This window comes from Episyrphus balteatus, chromosome 4 (genome assembly GCF_945859705.1).
Source record: "Episyrphus balteatus chromosome 4, idEpiBalt1.1, whole genome shotgun sequence".
NCBI lineage: Eukaryota > Metazoa > Arthropoda > Insecta > Diptera > Syrphidae > Episyrphus > Episyrphus balteatus.
Window position 1 is genome coordinate 31,792,619 of NC_079137.1, and position 24,680 is coordinate 31,817,298.

The 24,680-nt window shown below is 29.2% G+C and overlaps 1 protein-coding gene and 1 long non-coding RNA gene across 2 annotated transcripts in view; both read right to left on the minus strand.

Moving 5' to 3' along the window:
• Positions 1-24,680, minus strand: part of LOC129919147 (exostosin-1) — a 286,145-nt gene that overhangs the window by 253,457 nt on the left and 8,008 nt on the right. The gene's annotated exons all lie outside the window — the stretch shown is intronic.
• Positions 15,495-19,476, minus strand: LOC129919148 (uncharacterized). The gene is made up of 3 exons (XR_008773060.1): positions 18,308-19,476; positions 15,694-15,735; positions 15,495-15,601 (listed from the first exon to the last, which is right to left on the minus strand). It is a non-coding gene; the product is annotated as an uncharacterized LOC129919148 (long non-coding RNA).

The following is a 24,680-nucleotide window of genomic DNA, read 5'->3' on the forward strand; positions in this document are numbered from 1 at the left end:
TTCAAAAAGGGTTGTTTTGTTCTTGTTGACTCTTGGGTTTTTTCTAACAATTCATTTCGTGTTTATAATATCGCACCCGCGGTTGCGAGTTGACACTTTTGGGTTTTTTTTTTTTTTTGTGTCAGCGAAATTCTTTGCATTGTGTAATATTCACATCGCTCGTGCGGGGATATAGGTAAAGGATTAGATATGTGGTATGCATTTGTTTGTGTGTAAAAATGTGTATTGACATTTGACATGTGCTTGTGCACAATGATTGATTTCTATATTTAGGTTGATTTCTGGGTTGTATTGTTTATTATACTACACTCGCGCGTGCGTGCGGGGTTATATAATATAAATATATCGTTTTGTTTTTCATAGTCTTTGTTTATATGTTGCGGATTCGGTTTTTTTTTGTAGGTTTGTAGGTATAATAGTTATATTTTCGCGGGGGAATGTGTAAAGGGTTATATAAGTGTATTTGTGGTTAGAATGCACCTGATGGTATTTATAGAAATAGTTTTGAATAGGTGAAGATGCTCTACTGAGCATCTTCACCTAGCAAAAACAAAGTTTTTAAAACTACACCTACTGAGGAAACAAGCAAAAAAGTAGCTAATGCCTATCTGAATTTATAAATAAAATATCAGTTTGAAAAAATAGATCATTTTTTTTTTTCAAAGTGTTGAGCTTGAAAATTATTTTTGAAAACTTCCCTAAACTTTGATTACATAGTTGAAAAATTAATTTCAAGGTTTAAAATAAAGTAACTTATAAGTTACACTGGTCAACAAGCTTTTTGCCACAAGAACCAAAATATACTTTTCTATATGTTTTTGATATGCTGAACTCGAATCTGAAGTCAGAAAATGTTTATTGGCCTCCGTTTTTGAAATATTACCGTTAGAAAATACCGAAAAACGTCATTTTGGCTGTTTTCGAGGTTATGTTTTTATGTGGGGTAGTTCCTTATGAAAAAATTTGTAACGGTTCCTATAAGAACTGGTTTTATTCTTTCAAAAAATGTTTAAATCTTTCCAATATCTTTTTTACTTCCCGAGATATTTAAAATTTAAGGAGTGGTCTTTGGCTCAGAAATAGCACTGGCCAAACAAATTAAACTTTTTTGCCACAAGAACCAAAATATACTTTTTTAAAGGTTTTTGAGTTGCTGAACTCGAATGCGCAATCAGAAAAATGCTATTGGCAACAAATTTGTTTATAATGAATTACCCCACATAAAAACAGAAGCTAGAAAAGAGCCAAAATGACGTTTTTCAGCATTTTATAACTGTTATATCTCAAAAACGGAGGCCAATCAAATTTTTTTTGACTTCAGATTCGAGTTCAGCATATCAAAAACCTATAGAAAAGTATATCTTGGTTCTTGTGGCAAAAAAAAAGTTCAATTTTGTTGACCAGTGTTATTAATGCTGCCTTATTTTTGTTTCCTAATAATGTAGGTATAGGTAAATAAAAAACAAAATCGATTCAACTGAGTTCATTGCATTGGTGACTCTAAAAAAATCTTTATTAAAAAGGTGTTGAAAGTAAATTGGATTGATATCGAGTCCATCCTCAAACAACATATAGATAAGAACCTAAACATTCTATATATTGTAAGTAAATACATTTCCATGTCAGCCGGCACGCGCGTGTGCGAGATAAAAAATTGCTCAACGAAGAACAACTGAAAAGTGAGCAAGAACCTGAAAACCAATCCTTCTGCGCATCTACTCATATTTTTATACAAACTACACAAAGGATACTGTCAAGTATATTATATCAATGCACCCATATAACACATCCTCTACCTGCTTCTCCGCTGAACAACTATAATTATTATTATAATGCAAAAAATTTCTCTGATACACAAAAAACTCAAATGCCATCCACAACAGCAACATGGAAACAAGTTTTCATTTCAAAAATAAATAGGTATACACTCCAGAAATCTTTCATGAAAATATTGAATTTCAAACCAGTTTTCGTCCACAAACACCATATCCATATAAAGATCCATGTAGTATACCTACATCCATTTGCATGTCACCCCGCACGCGTGAGTGCGATGGCGATCTCACAAAGAGACAATGAATGAAAACCATAACCAACATCCTGAGAGTAAAAAACCAGAGAATTCGATGGCGAGAGAGCGAAACACATTCACTAATACACACAAATGCTTTTACATGAGATTTGACTTTGCTGAAAAAGGGAACCCAGTCTTAAATATGAAATTAAGAGAAATGTACTGGTTGCTCGATGCTCGGACAACATTCTAGACTTAGTATTGAAAACATACTATTAGTTTACAAGCAAAGTACTTAAGCCTGTCTGGACATATGGTATTCAACTCTGGGGTTGTACGCGCGATACAAATTTAAATAGATTACAAACTTTTAAAAATAAATTATTAAGATCATTTGTAAATGCGCCGTGGTATACAGGGTGTCCCAAAAGTTAACGTCGAAACGAAAACGGTAGATAGGATAGGTGGTGACAGTTATCAGAAAAATAATAAAAAAAATCGCAGCCATATATTTTGTGAGTTATGGGCATTTGAAAAAAAGTCGAAAAAATGGTCACCCTGTGACGGTTTTTCATGTGCCGTGACTACAAATCTTAATTTTTCTCAGTTTTTTTTTTTTGTTACGGAACCTTGAATAACCCTGTTACCAAATGCATTCAAAAATTTTAACTCAGCTACATCAGTTTTATAGCAAATATTACTTTTTTGCCCAACTAAGTACTAAAAAATTGTACATGACTCTAATTCAACGAACCGTAGTGTAAAAAAAAAAATGCATTACGATGTTTCGGCAAGTTACCTAAAAAGTTGGTGTGTTTAATTCTCTTTTCAAAATGTTATAAAATTGTTGAGAATATTCCATAAATAACCGAGATAAAATTTATTTTCTTAAGAAATCCGACTTTTTTATTAGGTAATTTTTCCATATTATTTAAGTTTTTGTATTCTGAAAGGTTCTGAAAGGGTACAAAACTTAAATAATATGGAAAAATTACCTCTAAGTGGTCTGTTTTCTCCGTGTAGCCATTCTTTAAAAAAATCTGATCAAAAATGAATGCTTTTAAGTTAGTAACAAAATCAATGGATTAATTCTATTAATATTTTACTTTCCATATAAAATAGCAAATTTTTCAAATTTTGTTCGTTTTTCATTTCCTCATAAAATATTCTTTTTGTGTAAAATAGAAAAAAAAAAATAAAAAACAAACACACATACCACATTGACACGCAGATGGGTGTGCTCAATTTGACGCTGTCCACCCTACGTTTCAAATTATCGTTAAATTGTTAAAATTGGATCTGAAAATGAAGCACTTAATAAAAACCAGCGGAGCGTTAAATGTTGTTAAACTGATTTTTTTCTTTCATAGGTATTTATTTTTTGCAAAGGAATTACTTTAAGTACTCAATCAGCGTTCCTATAAGACAATATATTTTCATCTTTTTTTACTTTAAGTTTTCTGGGGGAATTGTATTGCCTTCTTAAACTTAATGTTCCAGGAAATTTTGTATATTTACTAAAAGTACCCTCACTATTTTTGATTAAAACATTGCTTCGTTACCTAGAGTACCTACGAAGAAAAATCAATAGATGGTGTCAGTTTTCAAAAGTTTTACTTATATCGATATAAAATGATTGATTTTGTGAGGCTATTCGCCAAACATGATGAGAAAATTGGTTTAGACTTAGACTCATACCTAAATGAAGTCCTTCTGCAACAAAAGTTTTATAAGGATACTTTAGTCGGTAACACCCTGTGTGCTGAATTCTTTTTTTTAGGTATTAAGCTGATCATAAAATGTCGGTTAAACGTTTTCTAAGTATTCAAATTCAAAGTTTAATTGTTAATGGGAGAATTCTATCTTTTACGACGATATGTGAGATAAAGTTTTTTTTTTATTTACCTAGGTACATTTTATACTGCTCATTCTTCATTGCAACTTTTTTGTTTTTTTTTTTTTTTCTTTATTTTTACGCACAAGTTGCTTTTCAGCCGCATCACATAACACACACACCGAAGACGTGGAATTCTCTCATTTCTTTGAATAATGTACACAACATTATTATCCTGGATGAACTGTAATGCAAACAATGAAGAGATGACTCACTGTCGACAAAGCACATGTCAGAGTGCTGAATTATGAATTTGAAATACATATATTATATAGATACTTTTGTATATAGAATAGATACAGTACTTTATTTTATATTTGTCTACATATAACTTTTACGTAGAAAAGTGCGAAAGCAACTTGTTCAGAAGAACAGACACCAACAACAACAACAACGATGACGACAAAAAAAAAATGAATGGATATCCATAAAGCCCGAACGAAACGCTTTAGCAAGCATGATGTTATTTTAAGTAAGTACCTTTTAAAAATTTGCGCGCTCGCAATTTCATTTGCTTTGAACAAAAGGCAAAAAATTTATATGGCTTTTATCGGGGATTCTTTTTTTTTTTTTTTTTTTATTCTTTTTTTTTACGCGAAAGGATATCATTATTTAATGCGAGGGAAACAAAATATATGGAGGCACATTTTGTTAAGCTTCAAGTGATTTACATGATTCTTCACAATAAAGAACTTTACAACTTCTGAATGACTGTATAGAATCTTTTGAATTCAAACAATTTAATCTTATTTAAGTAAAAAAAGTCAAAAATTACTTTTATATTCATAGGCTCAATAGCGTAAAATAAATAAGAAGGAAGAAAATGTCAATTTTGCTGACATGAAAATTTGACAATATAGTCATAAAGTTAAGAAGAATTCTATTGTGTTATCGGTAAAAGGCTCTCAAGGTAATCCATGTCATGCAAAACATTCAGGATATAAAGATGAAACTTCAAAGTTGTTCGGGGATTTGTCTTTTAGGAACTGGGTTTTGATTGTGAATACTGTGTGGAGCCATATCGAACAAAGATGTGATGGTTTGGGTCATTGCTATTTTCTTAATTTTAAAGCGCAAACGGAACTTGATTGGCACTTTTACAAAACTCAGCGACAGTTTCTTTAAAACGATGGAAGGTACGAAATTCACAAGAACTGTCCCAAATCAATACACCTAACTAGAACGTTTTCTACAGCTACTAACTTATGAACCCCAGTGTTTTAATTATTGTATTGTATTTAGAAATTGGCGAGGCGCACAGTGGCCCGTTTTGACGTTTTTGCTTGCAAAATTAATATCTTCTTAACGAATAAAGATATCGCCACAATTTTTTATCTTGAACAAAATTTCCAAGGCTATGAAAATTATGATTTTCAAAAAAAATATATATTTAACAGGGTGTTTTAGAATTGACACAGTGGGAAAAAAAACTAATTCAAACGAAACAGTGGAGAAAAAAGTATTTTTTTTTTAATTTTAAAGGCAATTTTTTTTTAATGAATAAAAGATTTATCTTATTTGACATTAATAGCAATCAATTCAATTCATGCAGAGCATTCGCATTAAAATCCAAAAAACGGGCTCTTACATTCACTTAAAATATTTGTTGTTGCATTAAAATTATCTTAAACAACAAAAATAATTTAAGTAGTTTAATTGGGCTTTTTTTTTTTTTGGTCAAATTGATTTGTTTATTGATTGACCAAAAAAGCCCAATTAAACTACTTAAATTATAAAATTACAAAGAATTGGTCACAAACACAAACTTAATATTAAAAAATAATTTTTTCTACGCAGGTTTCATAACCAAAGCAAAAAAAACGCATTCGTTTAAGAGTTTATCTGGTGCAGGTTTTCTCCATGTATCTTAAAATGTATGAGCTTCCTGTTAAACACTATGTTTATCACACATTTTTGGAAGAAAATTTTCCTCAAAGTCAAGTTTATATAATGCGGAAGAAAAAATGAAAAACTTTAAAAATTAATATCTGAGGAACGAAAAAAGTTGTCACCATTTCTTAAACACAGTTAAAAAGAACAACTTTTCCTAAAAAAAAATAAGACCTTTACGAAGTTTTCTCTATTCGTATTATGAGAGAAAAAGGAGAAAAATGACTGCAATGCTGCACAATGATGCAACTGAGTTTTTGGATTTATTAAGAAATATGTATAAGGTTTTCGAATCTTTTGAGTTTTTTTGTATACAATTTGAAGCCGAAAAAGTGTGCAAAAAGTGGTGTTTCACAAAACATTGAATAAACAATTTAAAAGTATTTTTTTTTTATTTTCGATCAAAAAAATTACAATGCTAACTAAGAAATAAAAACGAAAAGCATTTGGTCCTTTTCTAGTTTTTACATGCAAAGCTTTTTTGTTTTCATCATACAAGAATTATCAACTTTGGCCTGCTCAATAAGACACACCAATAATCCACCCGAAAAATGAATATTGCAGGCACTTTTGCATAGCCACAAGGATTTAACGATAGCTTTTCAAAACGACTTGAATGCATTCCCTTAACATATTTTAACATACATTTTTAAAAACTCAATGTGAGTAATAGTCAACTACCTACTTCCCCAAGCCTCTTTTTTTTCAACAGAGATTGCCTTTAATTTTTCGTAGCTACCAGCAAGAAATAAAATAACAACATAATTGCGTATACTCAAATTAACCAATTAAAATAAAAACAATAGGTAGAAAATTGGGGCACTTATTTTAATTCTGCGTTCCATAGTCTATACTTTATTGTTCATTAAGTTCTTTTGCGTGTCTTAATTTTTCAATATTTCGTGCACAATTGTCGATTAATCAACCTATAACAATCAGTGTAACTATACCAAAACAAAAATAAGAATACAAAAAAAAACAAAAAACAAAACAAAACATCGTCACCAATAATCCTAAGCACTAAGTGTTGACAGGATAAAAAGCTTTGAATTATTAAAAACTTATTAATTTTTCTACTATATTTCGATTAACCAATCATAAACATTACAAAGAAATACACAACAACAAACAATCAAACAAAAAAAAAAAACTTTATGATCGAATAGTTTTATGCCTCAAGTGTTTCACTTCCCAGCAATAATGGTTTATCTTACAAAAGAAACGACAACAACAACAAAAAATAATAAAACTATCTTTTCAACACTCAATGACAAAAGGAAGAAGACAAACTTTTCATTTTTTTTTTTTGTCATCGGTTTCATTTATCATCAGTCATCTCTCGTGTGAACCTCCGCTCGGAGGCATCAAAGTTTCTGTTGTGTTCTGATGTGATATCTGAACAATAGGCAACAAGCCCCATCGAAGTAGGTACATAATTCAAATCGATATCACTGCTCCAACAGTTCTCTGCCTCATTAGCTATTCACTTGCTCCTCCGTGGTCGATCTAGATAGAAAACAACAATTCAGAACATACCTACAGTATATCGCGCGTCGAGAGTCAAGGCATTGTTTGGTATGAAGTGTTTTGACACACACATGTGTTTTTGTTGGTCTCGGAAAAGTAATATTCCGCCTCCGAAACGATGCCGTTCCGGAACTCAGTTTGTAAATAATATTTTTTTTTGTTGTCTTTTTGGTTTTTACTTTTTTATTGAGCCCCTGAGAGTTTATAGTCTACATTCGCAAATTGTCTGCTATTTTGACTATCAATTTCATGTTTGCAGTTCTTAAACAACGCCAAGTGATTACTTCTTATAACCAGGGGCGGATTAGATGAAAAAAAGATTGTGGGTTTCGTTAACTTAAGTAAATTATGTTTATTTTAAGGGCGGACTAGTTTTTTTGTTGTTGGATTGAGCATGTCTGCTACTGCCGATTATGTTCCTCCAAAAACAATAATCTTCTTCTATAGTTCGTCTCAGCGTTACCGTTAAGCGACTTTAGTCGCTATTAGCGACCTTTTTGAAGCCTTAGCGACCAAGCGACGACTTTTTATTTAAAGCGACTTTTTCACTAATTTCATAATAGCGACTTTTTTTTTTCTTTCTAAAAATAGTATTTCTTTTTTAATTTTGAACATTTAGAGCTTCAAATTTGTGTTTTTTTTTTTCGTTCTGAACGTATTCTGAGCTAGTTCAGAGCACCATCGATGGACTCAGAATAAAATAACTGAGCAGACCGAGTTGAATGCTGAAGGCTGAACACAAGCATTTAGCAAGTGGAATTGAAAAAAATTTCAAACAAATAAAATAATGGCGCAAGAGTGCAGTAGTCGTTCTAGTTTTTTATTTTTATTCAACCCTTTTGGACCCAGCGTTACTCTCATGTAACATATTTTTAAAAATTCGTAAAAAATATTCCATTAAATATTTTTTTTAGGTTTCGATGGCTTAATTGAAAGATAATAATGCCTATTTATTTATTTAATATGTTAAATGGTTACATTAGAAATAAACTTAAATACTAACAATAGAATTATTAAACTACTGGATTATTACAAAAATTTAGTCAAATATCATACCTTTAATTTTTGTTAATCGAAAAAGGGACTGATATTCACATTTTTTTTCTTTTTTTTGCAAACATTTTTTTATATATGGTCATAGTTTTGAAAAAAAGATATAGAAAATGTTAATGCAATGAAAAAAAAAATGTTAATTTTCAATGAAAAAATTTAGTGAGCACAGCATTTTGAAGGCAATTTAATCTTCTTTTTTTCTTTGGAGGCAATGTTTATGTCTATCTCAACCCAAAAAAAATGTATAACTAAAAAAACAAAAAACTCAAAAAATCGATTTTTTTGATATTTTTTTTATGATTGTTTCGACTACTGTGGTATGGAATTTTTTTCAATTTTCAATTTTTTCAATTTTTAAAAAACATTATTCCAATAGGAAATTTAATTCTCTATAAAAAATTTTATATGCAATATATCAAAATTTTGCTTGGTTTACGAGGTATGTTGAAAAAACCAAAAAGGGGGCTTTTGCACCCCTATCTTCAGTTTCCACCCTCTCATTTAATAACACTCCGCAATTTTATCTTCTTTTATAACCCATTCAACGATTCCTGCAATAAAAACCCGTGAACGTCTTAGTTCCTTTCTAAACTAAATAATCAATAGCCTATTAAGATCCTAAAATGAAGACTGTTTTTTTTTAGTTTCTAATTTCGTTATTGTTAATGAAAACTTTGTTTCAAGACAACTTATGTTTATTTTTCTATGTAAAAACATATGAAAACGATTTAGCGACTTTTTTTTTTTAAATAGCGACTTTTTCGACAAAAAAGCGACTTTTTTTCAATTTTTCAGGTTAGCGACCTTTTTTTTCTAAAAGCGACTTTTTTAGCGACCTTTCAAAAATTTTCAACGGTAACGCTGGTTCGTCTTACGCAAAGTATACAAGGCTTACCAAACAAATGACAGAAATCTTGAGAACCCTTATAGGACTGCGGCGCAAATTATAAGATATCTTATTGGCTTTAGAGTTTTGACACATAGAATTTTTGGACCAAATTTACAAAAAAAAAAATCAGGTATATTTTTATAGGGACTTTGCATGGACGAAACTTTTTTTCTATTTATTGAACATCTATAAATGTATTTCGTAAAAATTTGCCATAAATATTATAAATATTATGTCATATAACAAAGTCGCATCTTTTAATCATATACATATAGGGGAAAGTGGCCTTAAATGGCACCCCAAGGTAAAATGGCCCCCTTGCTAGAAATCGTAGAATCGAACATAATTAGAAAGTTTTAAGAACGCGATTCTTAAGTTTATCTGGCAAAACCGACATATACGAATTTTTAGTAATTTCAAGCCATTATTTGAAATTTGACAGGTCAAACTGTCTATAACCACCTCAAAAAGTACACTCGTTAAAATTTTGTGAAATTTTGTTTGCAAAAAAAAGTATAAAAAATATTGTAGGTATTTTGGAAAATGAAGTTAATGCACAGTACATATGTATGCATGAAGTATTTCTAATTAATTTAATGAAATAAGTTGGCTAAGAACGATTTTAGATTTTTCGGCATAAAACTTAAATTAAAAAAACCAAAATGGGCAAAATGGCCTACTTAGTACTCGGGTAAAATGGCATACTTACTTTCACAATTTTATTTTGGTTATAGTGGAAATGGTTGCTAAATATAAACGATCTACAGAGAGGAAGTCCTAGATTGAGGAAAGTCCTTGATTCCGTCCAAAATCTGGAAAAAAGCATCCAAAACATTCGAAGTTGCAAAAACTACAGTAAGGAGACAAGCAACCAACATGAACAGGATTTTGAATGACTAGTAAAAAGATCTGGGGGATTAAGCAACACTTGTTCCAAGAAAATGGAAAAGGAGCCCTTTGACTCGATTTTTCATTTCAAATCACGTATGTTTGGACAGTTTGCCATTTTACCCGGGTAAATTTGGTCAGTGAAATTTGTAGACGTCTTGAAAATTAAAAAAATTAAATACTTTTTGGACTTTTTTTAACTCGCAAAGGAAAAAATTTGAGACTAATATACTAAGCTTTGAAAAGTATATACATAGCATTTAAATTTGAATTTTACTTTTTTCAAGATATGGGACATTTTGCTTAGGGGGACAATTTTAGGCCACCTTTCCCTACCTATTAAAAATTTACAATCCTTAAAACCATGCTTTTCATTGCCGTAGATTTTCTCTGCACGACTATATTTATATTGATTTTTTTTAGTTTTTCCTTGTTTTTATAAGCAAAATTTCTTTTTTAATGTTCAAACATAGCCTTGTTTTAGACACCGACAAGCAGGTCAAGCAGAGTTACCTACGCAGGTTTAGAGAAAGATGACTCGCTTTAAAAGTTGAAATTAAGTTGTTAAAATTAGTTTTAACAGTTTTTTAATAAATAGGTTAAAATTCGCTTTAAATGACACAAACTATCTGTCTCGATTAAACAACAGATTATACTACATACATTTTTGAAGACCTTTTTTTAAAAATTAACCAAAATTTGCAAATTGATGAAGTTATAGCATTTGAAATGTTTGAAGGCTTACAAAATCGTTTTTCGTTTCTTAATCCAGATTTTGGAGGTATTTTGAAAAAATTATTAAGTCACGAAAAAATATTTTTAAATTTTCTTTTTTTATTTTTAAACAGTGTATTGAAATGTAAAAATCTATAATTCTTCTAAAATACAATGGAGCCAAAAACTAAATCAAATCAAAAATTTGGCAGATACGTGTCAAGTTATTTTGTTTTTGCTTTTATGTAATAAGATAAACATTATTTCAAATACCTTTTTTTCTGATTTTTGGTGAATTATTTCTCAAACATCGAATTTCAAGGTTTTGACTTTTAAACGTCCATATCTCGAGTTGCAGATTTTGTACATTTTTTTTTTGTATGTGTGACTTTTGTATATTAACAATATCTATCGATTCCAGTATCAATCTTTTTTCTACAACATAGTGTTAAAAAAATAGCTTTTTGACCTTTTTCTAAATTCAGCTCCTCAGTTTATCCTACTAGAATTTCAAATGTTTAAAAATCCTGAGTAATCAAATTTTTAAATTTAATTTTCTCTGACATAATTTTTTTTACACTTCTATATAGGCAGGGTGGCGTTGTCGAAAAAACTCAAAAAATGAACTTTAATGCGTGGCAACCCTATGCCAGGATGTCGCAAGGCAACCCATGTGCAAACTGTTTCTTTAGACACTCTCTTTAAGAAAATATAACTCTCAACTGGTGAAACGATGAGGGTAGGTCATCTTATTCAATTTAAATTTTTTTACGAAAACGTTTTAGTAATTGTAATAATAAGATTAAGCAAAATTAAAAAAAAAAAATTCAACCTTTTTTTAAAAATCAAATTTTTGAAAACAATTCAATGAATTTTATTGAAAATTTGTGTTTATGTGTCGATTAATGTTTTCTTTTTAATGACATACCAATTTTTTTTTTAATTTTATTTACAAATGTATAGTATAAAAAAATGTAGGCATATATAAAAAAAACTGTTAAAAAACAGCTCTAACGGTTTTCAGGTTTTTTTTTTCTAAATTTCTTTGTTATTCAAGAATTTTAATGGCATTCATCGTCGGGGTTAAAACCATTTAAAGAGATGTTGTTTAACTATAAAATAAATTCTATATTATTTAAATTTTTTTTTTTCAAGATATACGTATGATTAATATAAGCCGCGTTTTTTTGGTAGCTCAGTACTAAGCCCAGTAAAATTTTGAACGGTAAAAACAAAAAATTATTGCTAAGGATAAACAAAATTTTTTTATTTGATGGTTTAAAGTGAGATTTTTTTCCTAGTCGGATGAAAATGGTCTTACTTTTCTTTTCTTAGAACCATGTATCTTTAATAGTTTAACTTAAATAACCAATACATGTCAAATCCATTCATCTCAAAAATAATCTGTTAAACAATTTAGGTCCTACTGCTACTTTAACTCAAGATAATCCGGCAGTGAACATAGCTATCTGGAATTCCAGTTCTATGATAACAAAGCCCAAAATACCGCTAAGGAATAACACTTGGAGTTGTGAAACTAAAAACGTTGAAAGATAACAATTTTCCTCGTTGGCGGGGCGTGTGTTGCTGTTGTATAGTCATAGTCCACCACATCGTGGTGTAGAATATACACATTTTTCATCTTCATCGGTCTTGAGCGTCATATACTTCGTGGTACTCGTTTGTTAATGTTTTTTTCTTTTTTCATTTTTTTTTAGAATCAATTTTACCCTACGATGCGTCACTATAGCATAAATACACTGGGCGGTGATGGTGTTTTATATACGTTTATATGTGTATAATATGCCAGTGAACGCGTCAGAAAAAAACCGATGGAGTGTAAATTGGTGCAAGATACAATAATTGCGTGTGCTTTTCCATATATACAATACGTATGTATATCAAGGGTAAAATTTGTATCGAGAAAAAAAGAAAAAAACATTAAAAAATAGAAAGCAAAATCAGAAAAGAAAAAAAAAAGGAAAACAAAAAAAAAAAGATACAAAACTGCTTGTTGGGGTTATCGATAAAATTTAATTGCTTTGGGGGATTTGTGTTTGTTTTTCGTTTGAGTAAATAGACTCACACAATTAAAGAGATGGAGAGAGGCAAAAGGAGTTAAAACGAATTTTAGGATTTTAATTTAATTTTTCACAAAAAAATAAAAAAAAACTGAGAAGAAAAGAAAAATAAAATATCAACTGGACGATGACCCTTTTTTTCGGGTGTAGAACTAAATTAATGCCATTAGATGAAAATTTATACAAAAAGTATTATAATGTAGCTATGTCTATGAAATTAAAAAGAATTTGGATAAAAAGAAACAGTTAGTTGTAGATACTATCTTAAGGGTGTAATTATGCCGAGCGTTTAAATCGATTTAACGGGAGGAGACCATCATTGCTTCTATAAACCTTAACTCGTATTCAGCTGCTAATGAGCGTTTTTTTCTGTTTTTTATTTCATGGAAAGCAAATGTAATTCAGAGTTGAAAAAAAGGTATAATTTGGCACCATCGTTAAGCTAATTTATGACAGCTGTAGGAGATTTTATTTTTATAGATGGTAACTCACACACTTTTCAAACATTTTTAGTTTTTTTTTTTACTAATGCGTTTTTTACAAATGTTGAAAATTACTGATCACCTTAATTACATGTGTTACCAACATAACAAGGTTCAACATAATTGAGGGCACGAGAGCCAGATTGGCTTAACATTTTTTAACAGTCCTATTTTATTTCTTTTATACACTACTGGAAAAAATTAAGGCATCAAAAAAAAATTCCAAATTTTTGGGCAAATTTCAACAGGCCGTAACTTCGAAAGAAATGGTCGTACAAGAAATCGATAAAGAAGGAAATTGTAGCTCCAAGTGTCTAGTTTTTGGATTAGAACTTTAAAAATTTTTAACCTCCGCGGTTTTTGAGTAATCGTAGAAAAACCAGCAACAAAAAAATTTTCAAAATTTTAAATAAAAAATTTTAAAAAATAAAATTTTTTTTCTCTTAAACTTTTCAAGAGAAAAAAATTCAAAAAAATTTTATTTTTTTAAATCTTTTTTTTTTTTTTTGAATTTTGTGGAATGTGGAAAAAGCTGGGAAAAACAATTTTTTTTCTCATTACAAAATGAGAAAAGAAAATTGAGCTTTTCAGAGCAGAAAACGTGATCCTTTAATTTTTTCAAAAATTCGATCGAGTGAAACAAAAAAACGGCTGGCTGGATTAATTTGATTTTTTGTAGGATTTTTGTGGACATATTGAACTGTAAAATGCACACTTAACATTAGCGGTTTCCTCAATATTTTCGATCTAGCGCTCGATTTTCCAAAAAACCACCAAAACCCCTTTTTTTTGTTGCATTTTCAAATTCATGTGAAAATAAGAAAAACATTTTTTTTTGGAAAAGCAATGGCTAGCCGTTAAGGAAAATTCATTCAAGTTCTTGAAACCCACCTTTAACTTTCTGTGCGATCATTGGTTGCTGAGATATCGATAATCAAACACAAAGGATTTTTTTCCATTTGAAGACCGATATCTCGGCGAGAAGTGGACGTATCGAGGTGTTCAAAAAACCAAATTAAAGCTAAATGAACAAAGTATCCGATCCTTATAGTGGTTGTTGCTGGTTTTTCTACGAAACCGCGGAGGTTAAAAATTTTTAAAGTTCTAATCCAAAAACTAGACACTTGGAGCTACAATTTCCTTCTTTATCGATTTCTTGTACGACCATTTCTTTCGAAAATACGGCCTGTTGAAATTTGCCCAAAAATTTAGAATTTTTTTTGATCCCTTAATTTTTTCCAGTAGTGTATCAATTTATGAGAAAAAATTGTAAAATGGAGTTTCAATTGGGAAATAACAATTTATGTTTACTTTTACTACTTTTTTACAATCTATAAATCTCAAAACTTCTGCTTGTGACCCAGCTTCTATTTTTGTACTGATAGTGAAATTTACGAACAAAAACAATGTTTGAAACTTCTTGAAAACTAGTATCTACCGAAATTCTGTTTCGATTTTAATAATCATCTTTCTACCTGGTTCGCTTTTGGTGGTATATTGCCTGAGTTGGAGTCACTATCGAATGTTTTTGTCAAATTAAGACAAAACATTCGAAGAAGGTAAGGAAATTAAGAACTAATTTTTATTAATTATTTTAAAAGCCTTCTTGAATTAAGTTCAAGGTATTTCTGGAGTTACGGGTGTGAAATTGTACTCTTTATTTTATGGGTTATCAGCCTATATTTGATATCAATTGAATTCAACTTGAATCCTGAAATAAACATGGTGTTCTCTATTGTAGGTACTATTTATAATTTGGTTTCAATACCCAATTTAAATGTAGTACGGGCGTGATTTTACAAAACTTGCAGAGGAATAAAATTTTCATAAATAACAACTTAAGTGTGTGTGTAGGTACTGTGTGGTTTAATATGGGGCGACAAAAAATAACTACAAGTGTCCTATTTGATGTTTTAATTTGCGTTTTTCTATGAAAACAAAAATTTTTTAGCACTATGCTAACTATTTAATAACAAATTATTTATACACAAAATTAATTTAAACTACGAATTAAATATTCTTATAAATTTTTGTTTTGGAACTAAAATATAAACCAATTTTTATTTATTCCTCAATTTAAGCAAAAATTTACATCTGGAGCGATGTTAAAATGATGGTGCCCATACAAAACATAGATCATATGACTTGCTTCACGGAAGGATTTTACTGCTACAAGATTGTCAATTAAAATGTCTTAGATGTAATAAATAAAATTCATTTGCAATCTAAAACATTATTAGTACCTAGTTATTTTACTATACCATTATTATACTTTTCCACATATGATTTTCTTCGAAATTTACCTGCAAATAAAAAGAGAGAAGTGTGTTATTAAAATTAAATAACAAAAAGATCTTAAGTAATCAAGTAATCATTTAGGTAGGTACCGAAGTTGAATGATCATTTTTGAAAATTATGTTAAATTTTACATTTTTGAATTGCAACATTACGGACCGATAGATTTTAAAGGGAATATCAAATATTTTTTTGACAATATTGTTATTAAAAACTTGAAGCAAAATAATCGCCATTTTTAACTTTTGATTTTCTTAAAAGTTATATATTAATTTTTTTTCAAACTTTGATAACAAATTACAGAGTGAAAAGTCCACAGTTTAAAAACTTTACATCAAACTGTTTTAATAACGATTTATGAGTTATAACTTATAAGCAAACACCGTCACGGGTGGTTTATCTAAAATTCAAACGATGTTTATTAAATAAATGTTCAAATAAACTTAAAAGAATTTGATTTTGCTCATAAAAAAGTGATTAGAAGTACCTACCTAGGTCATTTACAGCTGCAGAAATATGATGTTTTATTTTGATGAATAAGTCTGAAACTTTGCATACTAATTTCAGGTTTCTAATTTTAAGCTTCAATAATTAAGCCTCAGTTTAATCTTATCACCCATAGTTATAAAAAAAACGGCACATTTTCTAAAAAAAAAAACCGTAAAAATGCCCATTTTGATCTAAAATGTAAGTAAAAGTTTGAAACAAAAAGAAACTTGAAACCAAACAAATAACCTTTCTAAAAATAATAATCATTTCATCACAAAAAATGTTCCCACTTTTTTATTAGAAAAATAAAAACAAAAAAAAATTGAAAATTTTGGTTTTTGAACAGTTAAAACGATTAAGCTATTTTACCGTTAGAAATAAAATATTTTGTCAAAAAAACCCAAAACTAGAAGAATGTAGCTTTCACATGCTTTTTGTTTTGTCATGATGCGATAATTATTTACTGAGATACAGCCTAACAAAAATCTCGTTCTCTTAATTTTTTGGGCTGTAGAAGGGCAATATGGACCATGAACGTCATTTGATATGATACTAGCACTCAATTGAAGAAATGAACACCATAGAAAACAAAACGCAAATTTTACCTAATGTGATAAGAAAACACTGTACCAAATACGTATCACGATTAGAAAAGGGATACTTGTTAGTGTATTTCCCCATCTTGTACTTGGATGAAAGAGACATTCAAATACTGTTGTAATGTTTTTCTCGCCACATTTGCAGCCTGATTTTTGTACCTACTAAAAATCCAAAAATTGTTTGTTAATTTTCTTCCTCAGAATGAAGTTGCTAATATAGCCCATCAATTATTGTTTTTGTTATATTTTGAGCTAGCTATACTATTTATGTTTTTTTTTTTTCGTAAAGCAAGACAATCAGCCTTATTGCGATTTGCAACTACCAATCGATTGTTGATAAAAATTAAATTTCGATATATTATTACTTAATTAAGAAAAATTTTGAAAGCAGAGAATGGTCCTAACCGTTATTAAATGAAAACTAATAACAAAATTCCATTAAAAAGTTGACCAGTTTTCCTATAAATTAGGTTTAAAAATCCCAAATTTCAGTATTAATCAACGGTTGATTGATAGTTGTAAATCACAATAAGCCTGAATATTTTTGCTGTTACTTTTTTGATAACAATGAACTGAGCTTTTGTTCCATACAAAAACCAATGCGAAATCTTTTAGTTTTTGTAGTTTAGTTTAGCTGGGAGCAGATTTGTATAAAAAAAAGCTTTGTGAGCTCAGTTCAGCAAAAACTATATTTTTTTTTCACTTCTATTTAAACACTCGCTCTCAGTGTTTGAAGGTTTAAAAAAAAAATAAGCCAACAAATTGACCTATTATTTAGGTATTTATAAAAATAAGAATTTTTAGAACAGCAAAATAAATATATGTATTTACATTGCTTCAACAAAACTTTTTAGAACATTTTCTTGAAATGAATCTCAAGAAAATGTACTAAAGTGAGACAAGAACTTAAGAGCTTAAATTAAAAACAATTCAAATCTTAAAACTGTTCCAAACTATTTCGCACATTTCAGTTTAGATTTGAAGCCTTCACTCAATATCCGAAGATCATGTAAAATGTTCAATAATGCGGCACTTGAATATGTTCCTTAAACTGTCATTTTATGTGACACAAACAAAAATAAATTATTTTTATCTAATATTGTATAAGATCTGCTCTAATTCTCAAAAACTTAAAAAATGCATTTTCGTGTAAAAAGCAGAATGAAACTCTTTTAAACTCATGCAAATGTTATAAGAACTGCAGTAGTACCTACTCCAAAATGTTACGATTTTCTAAAAATTGAAAAAAATCGATAGATGCATTATGTACTACGTGTCACTTCTACATGGCATACATGACATTTATACAAATGATACACATCACTTTGAGACAATTTTTCAAAAAAAAAAAAATAAAGTCTATTTCAAAGCATAAAACAATGTGTCAAATCAATACCATGATGTGTTTTTTTTTCTAGAAATATATTAAAGACACAAAAAAACATCTTCACATGACAAGTGGTTAGAATATAACCCTGACACATATACATACCACAGACAACTTTCTTGTCAAAATTGTCAAAATTGGATTATTTAAGAGTTCTTTTACTTCTCGTCGGCATCGTGTGGTTTTTTTTCTGGAAATGATGAAGCTAATCTCATCGTGACAGAAGCCAAATTAGATTGTCAAAAAGCAAAAAAAAAAAAAAATACTACAGGATACTCGAAAAAAATACATGAATAAAATTCATCATCTCACGTCACGTTGGATTTAGAGAGAGAAAGAGACTTTTTCGAATTTCCAATCAATATTGAGAAGGAAATGTATTTAAAAAAAAAATCGGTATTGAATATCAAATCAGTGTAGGTACGTTTTTACTTTTAACCAACACAGTGCATAATATTTAAATATTTCGACACATCTATATGTAAACTAGAAAGTAGGTATACTTTCGTCTATATGAAAATGGATCGGGCAACAACGATTGATATCTGCCGTTCCAATCTCGCACTACTTGTCACTTCCAAGTTTCATCTCTCTCGCCTTCAGCGTCGCACATATTCACAAAAGCCAAAAAAGATATCTCTCATCAATCCTACAGAACCCGGAGGGAGGTTGTGAGTTAGGCAAGCAAATCGTTATAGAGAACTACAACAGAGGTATTATTAGGACGTAGAAGTGTTGTTTGAGTTTGAGCTCGCCGCCGACTTTGCTCTGTCAGCTTCAGTTGGAAAAAAGGGGTGCTTGGGCCGAGAAACTGGCCTTTCATGAAAACCAAAAACTATACGAGTATGATGTCTTTGTGTGGTTTGCTATAGTTGATGATGGAAGAAAGAGGCAGGCAGGCGGCAGATGGATTTGTGTCATAGGAACAATGAAAACATACCGCGCGTCAAGAAGATGTATATCAAGACAATTTTTCAATTTAGAAAGCACGTTCACAAAATTGACTTAAATTGGAGGCAGCTGACTTCAGCATTGCTTTGGTTGTCCTTCGCCCCCTTAGGTTCTCTCGCTCTGGCCGTTACCAAGTTAGCCTTCTATATCAGTTGTTGGCGCACAGTGGGACAATATATTGAGTACTATTAAACTAAAGTGGTATATTTTTTTTTAAAGTATGTACTCACTCATGAAATACATTTGAAATATTTTTTTTCGTTTAGAGTGTATTTTATATTAAAAAAAAACTTGCCATTAAAATATTTACCAGACAACGAATAGGCATTTTGGAAATAGAATTAAGTTTGAATTATTTGTTAGTAATTCATTTTGTTATTGGTTATTCATAAATTCTAATACAAATAGAATACTTTTCTACTTAAATTATGTTATATTTGGCGTTCAGTATGACCTTGAAGTTCTGAAAAATTGATACAATACTCGTAAATTGAAAGTTCTTGAAAAGTTAAAAATTTTAAATTCAAAACTTTATTTCCATTTCCCAGAAGAATGTATGGGAAACTGTTTAATTAAGAAAAAGGAAAACTATCTACATACATTTTTCTTTATTAAAAAAAAAAATATTGCTATTTAGGTTAAAAAAAAACTTCAATGTTTTTTTTTTCAACAATTTTTTTAGCACATAGCAACCAGAAAAGGGAAACGTTTGTTTTATTATTGTTTGTATTTCAAAATGTTGAAATTTTAAAAATCTCATGCATTTAAATTAATTGGTGTTGCGGGATTCTCTATTTTGGAGTCTTTTTTTTTTACAAATTTTAACTAAATAGTCTTTTTAAAATTTAAATTATTTGTTTTTTAATCGATAAATGGAATACCTAAATTTTATTTCTTCTAAATAAGAATTTAAAAAATATATATTATTTTATAGCCGTTAAAAAAATATTTATTTTTAGAAATTTCAATTTTGTTCAAAAAATAGGAGCAAATTTCTATGAAATTATTACTTTACACAAAATTTAAAATGGTTTATGATACCTTTATGTTATGAGGTTCAAAAAACTATTTTTTTTTTGTACTAGTTTGTGGAGCAGTTATAAGAGCTCTCGGGTTCTGATCGTAAACTTTGAAGTGCGTTTCCTCGTTTTAACATTTTTATTTTTCTACTAAACTGACGGTCGTGAAAGCAAAAAATCTAACAAAAACCTAAGTTTTTTTGTCTTCAATTTTTCTTCAACTTGATGTAGGTAAGCTAACTTGAGTTTCGTTTTTCTCAAAAAAATCGATTTTTTTCCAGTCGAAGATCGAAACTGAAGATTTTTATGAGATGTTTGACAAAAAATAATTTTTCGGAAAAAAGTTTAAGTTTTGAGAAACTCAAGTTAGCAGAATATCGATTTGTATGGAATGGAGCCTTGATTTTTTATTGAACAATCTGGTTAAATACTTCAGAAAATGGGATGAAAATTATGTCAAATGTCCAAGAGAGTTGAAAGAAGAAATGATTTAAATAGTTGGAGCATTCCCTGAAAAATGGTAACTTTTTGTAATTAGGAAAAAGAGTAATAGATGGGATTTATTGCAATGAAAAACTTCTTTAGAGGCAGAAAACTCTTTATCAAAAGTTAACAAGTGTTTGCGAACCTAACTCCTAAATCGATATTCACCTAGCCAAACTTTTCATCAAGTTTTAAGTAAAAATAAACGCTTAAACGTGGTTGACTTAATGTCGCATACGTTACGCAACTTATGTATCTAATTTATGGTAACTATATTTGTTAAACTGCAACTTGTGTACGCTTCTTTACATAGAAGGGATAATCTTAATTTATTTCTAAGTGTTAAAATCGATCTAAAAACTGTTACGGCACTTAAAATCTATTTCAAACACCAAAAAATTCATATACGTTACAATGGAAAGCTCCTATTTAATTTCAATATATCTTTTCTTAACATGGCGTTATTCAATACTCTTATTTATGAGCTGGTCCCTTCACTATTTGCGTTACAGTTTTAATAAAATACAAAAATTTAATTTTATGACATTTTGTTATGAGAACACAGTTATTATTTGAGCTTTTTACATAACATCGGTAACATATTTTTTTTTTATAAATTTAAAAAATTTAAAAAGCGGTCACTGTGGTGGCGTATGTGGAACATTAACAAAACAAATTTTTATTGGTAGATAGAACCCGTAAGAATTTCAGGACAAGACCAAATGGATAATTGTACTAAATCGTTGGCGTTATGCCTTTTATGTCAGTTTAACTTTTTAAATATTTGATTAAAAAAAACACAAACATGATGAACAACCAAGAACTTTGATTCTTATATTTGTAAACTCGAAATAAAAAAGTTTTAAAAGTACCTATCTAATCTGATCGCTGTAGATTAATCCTTCGATTAAATTACTATAAATGAGTACATCATCCGGTTTTTTTTTTTATCTTACCTTTTAACTTGTATTTTTCCATAATCGATCGAAAATTAATGAATAAACCCTTGAAAGTTTAAATAAAAAGAATTTTCCTTATTTGAAAGCTTCTTTGCCCTACAGTACATCACTTTCTTTACTATATCACTATAGCTACATTCAGAAGCTGGATCTTCTCCAAATTCATTTCAATTTCGCGTTCACAATATTTTTTTTTTTTTCGGGTGAAAAGAAGAAGTACAATTTTTTTTTTTCAGACAACCACCCTCTTCTAACCTTCCGATTTCTTTTTTTCATGTTGTTTTTTTTTTTTTTTTTTTTTTTTTTGGTTGGCACTCTATTTTATTCATTTCACTTCCTCTTGCTTCTCTTTATTTCACAACTATTATACTTTACTCTGGGGTGGTGGAGGTTTAAAAGGGGAGAAAAATGTTGCAGAATCTGAAATAGAATCGGGTATATGTATGATTCTAGAAATAGGGAAGGGATGCTTTATAATATTTTTATATACTTGCGCATATAGATATCCCAATTCTGACTCCCGCAGACAGAAAAAAAAAATCTAATTTAGACACTTCATTAGAATTTCAAATAACACATTATTCTTATTATTTTTTTTTTTTTTGCCAAAATTAAAACGATATGAAACTTTCATCTACTTATTGTAAAAAAATGTATATACAAAATAGGCTAAATGGTAGTTTTGTACTGATATTTCATACATGAACCCACAATAACTTTTTTGCTGCTGTTGGTTAAAAGCAGCCCCTTAAATAAATGAACAAATAATGAAATTTAAAACAAAAAGCCAAAATTTTGTTAGAGAAAAGTTTTTAGGTAAATTCCTTTCAGAAAACCATAAAACCAGATAAAACTTTTCGTCTGATTATCTGAGAAGATTTTAGCTGGAACTTATTCCCGATTTAAGGGTAGGCTGAGAGTAAAAATTAATGTCGCAAAGGGAATGGCTGTGTGAATATATATAAAATTCTATGGACTAGTCGTAAAAATTAAAGAAATAAAGAGAAAGAAGAAACAGAAAAAACAGAAAAACAAACTGCTGCTGTCGTCGAGATTGAGCTGAGGAAAACCTATAGACGTAGTACTTCAAGCCCAACAGAAAAACATACGCTTGAACAAATAATTATTACGCGCTAAATATACATAAAGGAATGTTTCTGTTTTGTTTATTCAGCGAGGCTTGAAATGACATAAAAGCTAGCCTGCCAAATAGGGGGTTAGGTTTTAGTGGAGAGATGGGTGGTTTGGTTTATGTACCTATACAGAAAGAGAGTGTAGATTGAGATAATCCCTTTGGGTACTAAATGGAGTAAACATTTTATATACATTTTTGTATTTTTTTTTTTTTTTTTTTGCAAAAAAAATATCAATTTTTATTTTATTTGATCATTGAAGCAAAGTTAATACTTTGGAAAATATGTGGTCAGATAAAGGTTGACATGGAACAGGTATTTTATTTTTTTTAAGCAGCAACAGATGTATGTCAGCAGTTTAAATGGATTTTGCTTTTGATAACATCATTTCGCCCATAAAAAGCTTTTTGACTCACAATCAGTGTAAATTCAATTTCAATTATTTATTTTTTTTTTCAATTTTTTCAATTTTTTTTTTATTTTTTCAAGATTGTACCTATATGTATGTGATTTTTATTGAGGCTCATAAAAGTGGAATTTATGTTCATAAAATATTGATTTTTATTCTGGCACTGCTGCTACATGTGATTAAGTGAAGAGTAAAAAAATACCTTTGATTTTTGATTTAAAGTTGATATATGCAATATTTGTTCATGTTTATTTGGCTTGAATGAATTCAATTCGTATTGAAGCAAATATTTATGAGGAGATATTTATTTATTTTTTTTTTGTGACAAATTGGTTGATTTAACGAGTTTAAAGGTCTGAGTGGCGACCGAAAAACTTCAAATTGACGACGATTTCAGATTAAATTAAATTATTTGATCTTGGTACAGGAAAATGTATGAAAAATAGCAAAAGAGATTTATAATTTTGTTGTAAAAGATTACCTATGTTATTGTATAATCAATTTATTTCAAGCCTCTGTCCACTTAACAAGAGTTAAGTGGGTAAAATCTTCATAGACAAATTTCTCAGATTGAATAAAAACAATAAATTTGTACATGTTTTGAAATTGAAGTTGCTTAAAAAATAAAATACACGACTGGGTTGCATGGTGCAAATTGCTTGGGATATTGAAGTTTCATTCCTTAAACAAAAATTTTAATTCAATTTTGTCATTAATTTTATAAGAATTGTAAAAAAGAATAAATTTTTTTTAAACAATGAATGATTTTAATCTTCAAACTAAATATGCCTTTTAGTTTTTTGTACAACAAAGAATTTGTAGAATTTTTTAGTTTTTTGTTACCTAATAAAAAAGTTTTTAAACTTTCAAAAAAAATTTGGTATGGTTTTACGAAGAAAATATTATTCGACACATTAAAACAGAATTTTAAAAAAAATATCAACCCGTTTTCAAAAAATTGTTTTTTCAAAAACAAAACTTTGAAATTTTTTTTAAAAATCAAAAATTGAATTTTTTTAAATTTTTAGACATTTTAATATTGCGGCTACTTAGAAGCTTTTATATAAAAATTTTCGTTGAAATCGGCTTAGTCGTTTATGAGAAAGTCAGAAACCAAGAAAACGGTTCTATGACAGGTACTAGTAATAACGGTTCAAAAAATATTTTTTTTATTTCAAAAGTTGGCCTTTAATTACCTACCAAAAATTTATTTAATCAGAATTTTTAGAGCTTTTTTTGAGAAAATTAACTTTTTCCATTTCAGTCATATCGGAAGTACCGTTAACCCCTTACCGCATGATTTTTTTTTTTTTGTGAAAAAAATATATATGGTAGATTTTGTTAAATAAAAAAACACGTGTTTCAGGAATTTTCAATTTTTTGAGTAAAAGTCGGAAAATTTTGGTTTTTCCGGTTTGGATCATATTTGGCACATTGAGCAGAAAACGAACAAAAAAAATTTAAATTAAATTAATTATACGTAAAAACTACGCGCTGGAACTGTATGAGTCTAAATAAAATAGA